Source organism: Arachis ipaensis, chromosome B7 (assembly GCF_059453495.1).
Source record: "Arachis ipaensis isolate K30076 ecotype BB chromosome B7, ASM5945349v1, whole genome shotgun sequence".
Lineage (NCBI taxonomy): Eukaryota > Viridiplantae > Streptophyta > Magnoliopsida > Fabales > Fabaceae > Arachis > Arachis ipaensis.
Window position 1 is genome coordinate 42,958,993 of NC_142442.1, and position 6,824 is coordinate 42,965,816.

General features: G+C 35.3%; 1 non-coding gene across 1 annotated transcript; it reads right to left on the minus strand.

Annotated features, from left to right (window-relative positions):
* Positions 1 to 4,392: 4,392 nt before the first annotated feature.
* On the minus strand, positions 4,393 to 4,500 carry LOC148550971 (small nucleolar RNA R71). Its single transcript, XR_015893042.1, has one exon. It is a non-coding gene; the product is annotated as a small nucleolar RNA R71 (small nucleolar RNA).
* Between the last annotated feature and the right edge of the window lie 2,324 nt (positions 4,501 to 6,824).

The window sequence follows — 6,824 nt, forward strand, 5'->3', positions numbered from 1 at the left end:
CACACCACATGTTCGGAGAAATGCCTGAATGAAATTTTTGTGTATAAGGCTTTATTATTATGATTATTATTAGGTTTATTTTTTCAATTTTATAACATTTTGATAGAGTAAAATAGTAAATAGTGAATTGTATCTAGCTAGGGAAGAATCTAATAACATATCGTTTGGGTAATGAGCTCGATGGGATTCAATGGTTGGTACTACACTTTGGTAAAAGCTAAAGCACATTTTGTGTGGTCCGCTAGTTTTAGTTTGTACTTGAGACACACACACTTTTGGTGAAGAGTACTGTCAATAATGCACGATTGTTGGTTATGCTTTGAATTTTGTACTTGCTTCTACTCCTATGAAGATTCACGTTATTACTTAATTATTGGTTCTTTCTCATTCATGCACTTTATGCAATTCACTTTTCTACATCTATGTATTAGTTATGGAATCAATTCTTTATTTTCATGGCTTCACGCCATTTATGTATAAAACTTAGTAGTGGTCGCGTTTAACATAATTCACACAACTTTCAATCTAATCTAACACTCGGCTACTGCATATTTTAATTTCTCCATTTAATCACCTTCGATCTTACTCGTTTACTCCTCCCAACCTAGTAAAACCTTAACCTAATTTTGTGCTCACTGAAGTTTTTTACCTAACACCCTACTCTTATTTTATGTTACTAATTAATTAGCTTCATATTATTGATGAGTGAGTATATTATATAAAGTCTCCTATTGTCTAAAACAATTACGATTATTTCAAAAAGAAAAGAGAAAGTTTGAAAATTAAAATTTTTCAAATAACATTTCTTTAATTTTTGTCCTTTATTTTTATCCTTTGTTGATTAAAAAAATTGTATTATTACATACAAAAATGTGAATCTGCTAGCTATATCTGGCCTTCTTCTTGTTGCCAACTACATACACCATCTCATTTTTATAAAAGTGGAAGTTGTCACCTTTGTTATTATTATCATGTACTTTTACTTTGGATGTATAGAAATGGAAGGACATTTAGGAACACATACTATCATCTTTCTTCCAGTTCTATCTTATTACAAATAAATATTGCTAACTTATTTGTTGATCATTAAAAGTTTTCAAATGAAATGTCATGGCTCGAGTTTTGATTTTATTTAATCTATTTACCTTGATCAATTATATTTTCTGGTACTATTACTACACTGTTTAGTTTTAGATTATAGTGCTTATGGTATTAGTTCAACTTGCTAGCTATATTTCAATGTCTCTGAATTGCATGCATTAATTTATGATTAATAGATAAGATCCATAACAGTGGTCATTAGTGGACTGTTCTCTAGAATTAATAGATAAGATCCATAACCGTTTCATGAGTTTTGCTTAGGCCTGCCCAATAAAAAAGGGCTCACATGCTAATTACCAGTTTGGTTTTTCTTTTTATTTTTAGTGTCCTTTTAAGATATTTGTTTTATTTGTTCATTTGTGTCTGCAACTATAGGCTTATAGTATATCTGAATTCTGAAACATGAGAATATGTCAGATTTTTCATTCAAATTAAGCACATATACGTGTAAAGTGTAACATTGACTTGTGATGAAAGTTCAATTCATTAGCAATTAAAATAAAAAGTCATTAGCATATGAATCTTTCTTTTTTCTGGTAACTGTAGCATAAAAAGGCAATAATTGAATGCTAAAGCCTAAATTACAAAGTCTTTCAAAGTATGCCTTTTGTACATGAATGATGATGATGATGAGTGTATATCTAAGCTCCCACTTGGCTTTTGAGACTTCCACTCATTAATATGAAAGAAAATAAAGCTTTGTTTTCGTTCAAAACTCTGTTTCTTCCTACAAATGACCTATGCATTTTGTTCTATTTTCCTTTTGAAATCTGGCACAAATCTATTGGCTCTCTGGATTTTATCCTCATTTTTATTAATAACAGTCTCAAGACAAAAATATAAAAATATTGAAATAATTATTTTTCTATTGTTTCAATACCTTATAGTTTATATAGTATTTTAACGTGACTTTCATTTCTTCTCAAACATTTAGAGTTATATCTATAGATTGCAATGATTCCCTGTTCTTAACTTTATATTTTGATTTTCTAACAACAACATATACATTTGAAGCAGCTTTCTTAAAAGATTCCCTCTCTCCCTGGTGCTGCGAAGTTAGGGTTTCCTATGACCAGGTACACTACCCTTTTCATTTCTTCAATTACTGCTTGCTGTAATTTCAGCTCAGGTATTAGCAATTGCCAACTTCTGCTTATTCTTTATGTGTTGATTGCTTGCTTGATTTCTTGTTAGCTAGTTTTAAGTTTGTTGGAATTTGAAATTCGGTTACTAATTAAGCATTTTGTTACTAGCTGATTCTATTTTCTGGTTTAGCTTCTTCAAGCTTAGTTAGTTTTCTGCTTCTTTGTGAAGTATGAGGAATCATCAATATTGAAAGAATATTCAGTTTTTTGCTACCGAACTCAAGATTCTGATATACTCTTTTGCAATATTTGATATTTCTATGCAGCATTTCACAGTGGGAATTGTAGTGGTGTGGGTCAGTAGAATCTTTTGATCAAAGAAACAATAGTGGAGTATTTGGTTCTTCAGCATATACACTATCACAAAGTATTGGTAGAGTTTAAGACTCCCAGAAAAGCTATTCAAGGTTCTTCAGCATATACACTTTTTTTTTATTAAAGAAAAATCTGCTTCTGCTATATTCAATGAGCTGGCAGTGCAGGGTTAGTATATGCTGTAAAAAATCTTGCAGCCATTGATTCTTTTAAACTTTGAAGCATGCATTTTCCTCTCATCTTCCTACTCTTCCTTCCCATGCATTTTCCTTCATACTCTTCCTACTCTTTACTGAATTCAAATCCGCAAAAGCATTTTACTACTAGCTGATGACACTACTAGCTGATTTTACTTTAATTGCATTTTACTTTAACTAGTATGGATAATAACTTGCTTATTTTAATGTGTACAGGATATGGTTGGTAGAGACGGAGATCGCGGCCATGGAAAACCACAGAGTTCTCAAAGGGAGGATGATTCTGACGATTTTGATGACTCAGATGATTACTTAGACGAGTATGAGTAGGTTATTTGATTACTTTACTTTGAATATTTTGTATTATTAGTAGATAGCAATTTAAACGAATATAAGTCTAAGTTTAGTTATTTATCTTGTCTTGAGTCTTTATGTTAGAGGGTTATTTATTATTTTGATAAGTTTGTAAACTCATTATCTAATATTTAGTATAAATTTTATTTTTATATTTAAAAGTTTATTTGTCTTGTTATCTAATATTCTGTTTAAATTTTATTTTTATATTTAAAAGTTTATTTGTATTAATGGTTTACTATTTTTCAAATAGAAAAAAAATAAAACATATAACTATTAAAATCGACGGCAAAGTTGTCGCTTTTAAAAGTTAAAATAGACAAATCTAAATAATTAAATCGACGGCAAAAGTGTCGATTTTATTCAAGCACATATCGACGGCCTTGACGTCGATTTTATTAAACATATTATAGACAAAAGTGTTGTTGATTTTATGAGTTAAATATCGACACAAAGGCTGTCGATTTTATTGAATCAATTATCGACAAAGAGGACGTCGATTTTAAATAATAATATTGACGGCAATGTTGTCGATTTTATTAAGGATGTAAAATTTTCACACCCATATTACAGACGGAACTAACGTCGATTTTATTAAATTATATCGACGGCCATCAAAGCCGTCGATTTTATTAGCATTTTGAAAAATCGACAGGCTTTATAACGACCAATTGCGCCATCTATTTTGCCGTCGAATTTCAATATTATCGACGGCTAAGCCGTCGATTTGGCCGTCCATTTTAACGACATTTTTTGTAGTGTAAGGATAAGAACATTCTTGTTGAAGCTGATCCTGAACCTGAAAGGACTCTAAAGAGGAAGCTAAAGCACAACTCTCTGGAGAAAATCTGACAGAAATTTTTGAAAAAGAAGGAGACATGGCCGAAAATAATAACAATGGTGGAGATGCAAGGAAGATGCTTGGTGACTTTACTGCACCAAATTCCAACTTACATGGAAGAAGCATCTCAATCCCTGCCATTGAAGCAAACAATTTTGAGCTAAAGCCTCAATTAGTTTCTCTGATGCAACAGAATTGCAAGTTTCATGGACTTCCATCAGAAGATCCTTTTTAGTTCTTAATTGAATTCTTGCAGATCTGTGATACTGTTAAGACCAATGGGGTTGATTCTGAGGTCTACAGGCTTATGCTTTTCCCGTTTACTGTAAGAGACAGAGCTAGAATATGGTTGGACTCTCAACCTAAAGATAGCCTGAACTCTTGGGATAAGCTGGTCACGGCTTTCTTAGCCAAGTTCTTTCCTCCTCAAAAGCTTAGCAAGCTTAGAGTGGATGTTCAAACCTTCGAACAGAAAGAAGGTGAATCCCTCTATGAAGCTTGGGAGAGATACAAGCAACTGACCAAAAAGTGTCCTTCTGACATGCTTTTATAATGGACCATCCTGGATATATTCTATGATGGTCTGTCTGAATTATCTAAGATGTCATTGGACCATTCTGCAGGTGGATCCATTCACCAAAAGAAAACGCCTGCAGAAGCTCAGGAACTCATTGACATGGTTGCAAATAACCAGTTCATGTACACTTCTGAAAGGAATCCTGTGAGTAATGGGACGCCTCAGAGGAAGGAAGTTCTTGAAATTGATACTCTGAATGCCATATTGGCTCAGAAAAAAATATTGACTCAGCAAGTCAATATGATTTTCTCAGAGTCTGAATAGATTGCAAGCTGCATCCAACAGTACTAAAGAAGCATCTTCTGAAGAAGAAGCTTATGATCCTGAGAACCCTGCAAAAGCAGAGGTGAATTACATGGGCGAAGCCTATGGAAACACCTATAATCCCTCATGGAGAAATCATCCAAATTTCTCATGGAAGGATCAACAAAAGCCTCAACAAGGCTTTAATAATGGTGGAAGAAACAGGTTTAGCAATAGCAAGCCTTTTCCATCATCCTCTCAGCAACAGACAGAGAATTCTGAGCAGAATCCATCTAGCTTAGCAAATATAGTCTCTGATCTATCTAAGACCACTCTAAGTTTCATGAATGAAACAATGTCCTCCATTAGAAATTTGGAGGCACAAGTGGGCCAGCTGAGTAAAAGAGTCACTGAAACTCCTCCTAGTACTCTCCCAAGCAATACAGAAGAGAATCCAAAAAGAGAGTGCAAGGCCATAACCTTATTTGGTGTGGCCGAACCCAGAGAGGAGAAGAAGGACGTGAATCCTAGTGAGGAAGACCTCCTAGGACGTTCACTGACCAATAAGGAGTTTCCCTTTGAGGAACCAAAGGAATCTGAGGCTCATCTAGAGACCATAGAGATTCCAGTGAACCTCCTTTTACCATTCATGAGCTCTGATGACTATTCTTCCTCTGAAGAGGATGAAGACATCATTGAAGAGCAGGTTGCTAAATATCTAGGAGCCATCATGAAGTTGAATACCAGTTTATTTGGTAATGATACTTGGGAGGATGAACCCCCCTTGTTCGCCAATGAACTCAATGAATTAATAAGGCAGACATTGCCTCAGAAGAAACCGGATCCCAGAAAGTTCTTCATACCTTGTACCATAGGCACCATAACCTTTGAAAAGGCTCTGTGTGACCTTGGGTCAGGGATAAACCTCATGCCACTCTCTGTAATGGAGAAACTGAGAATCTTTGAGGTACAAGCTGTAAGAATCTCACTAGAGATGGCAGACAAATCAATGAAACAGGCTTATGGATTAGTATAGGACTTGTTAGTAAAGGTTGAAGGCCTTTATATCCCTGCTGATTTCATAATCCTAGACACTGGGAAGGATGAGGATGAATCCATCATCCTTGGAAGACCCTTCCTAGCCACAACAAAAGCTGTGATTGATGTAGACAGAGGAGAGTTGGTCCTTCAACTGAATGAGGACAACCTTGTGTTTAAAACTCAAGGATCTCCTTCTGTAACCATGGAGAGGAAGCATGAAAAGCTTCTCTCACTGCAGAGTCAACCAAAGACCCCACAGTCAAACTCTAAGTTTGGTGTTGGGAGGCCACAACCAAACTCTAAGTTTGGTGTTGGGAGGTCCCAACAATGCTTTGAACATCTGTGAGGCTCCATGAGAGCTCACTGTCAAGCTATTGACTTTAAAGAAGCGCTTGTTGAGAGGCAACCCAATGTTATTTAATTATATCTATTTATTTTCCATTGCTATTCTATGTTTTTCTTAGGTTGATGATCATGTGAAGTCACAAAAACAACTGAAAAATCAAAAACAGAAGGAAAAACAGCATTAAAAATAGCTCACCCTGGAGGAAGAACTTACTGGCGTTTAAACGCCAGTAAGAAGCATCAAACTGGCGTTTAATGCCAGAAATAAGCATCAAGCTGGCGTTAAACGCCAGAAACAAGCAGCAAGCTGGCGTTTAACGCCAGACATGCATTCTAAGGGCGTTTTGCACGCCTAATTGGAGCAGGAATGCTAAGTCCTTGACCCCACTGGATCTGTAAATCCCACAGGATCCCCACCTACCCCACCTCTTCTTCTCTCCTCTTCACACCTTTTCATAACTCTCCTGAGGTCCCTTTTAAGCTCAAAAAGAGCGAATATCCGGAGATCCGACAAGAGATTAGAAGAAGAGGATGGAAAGTTCTCTCTAATCCTATTCAACAAGTCGGGATCTTAATGGTTCAAGAGTTCTATGCAAACGCATGGATCACTAGGAACCATGATCAAAGTATGAACCCGAATCCAAAGAATTGGCTTACCATGGTTC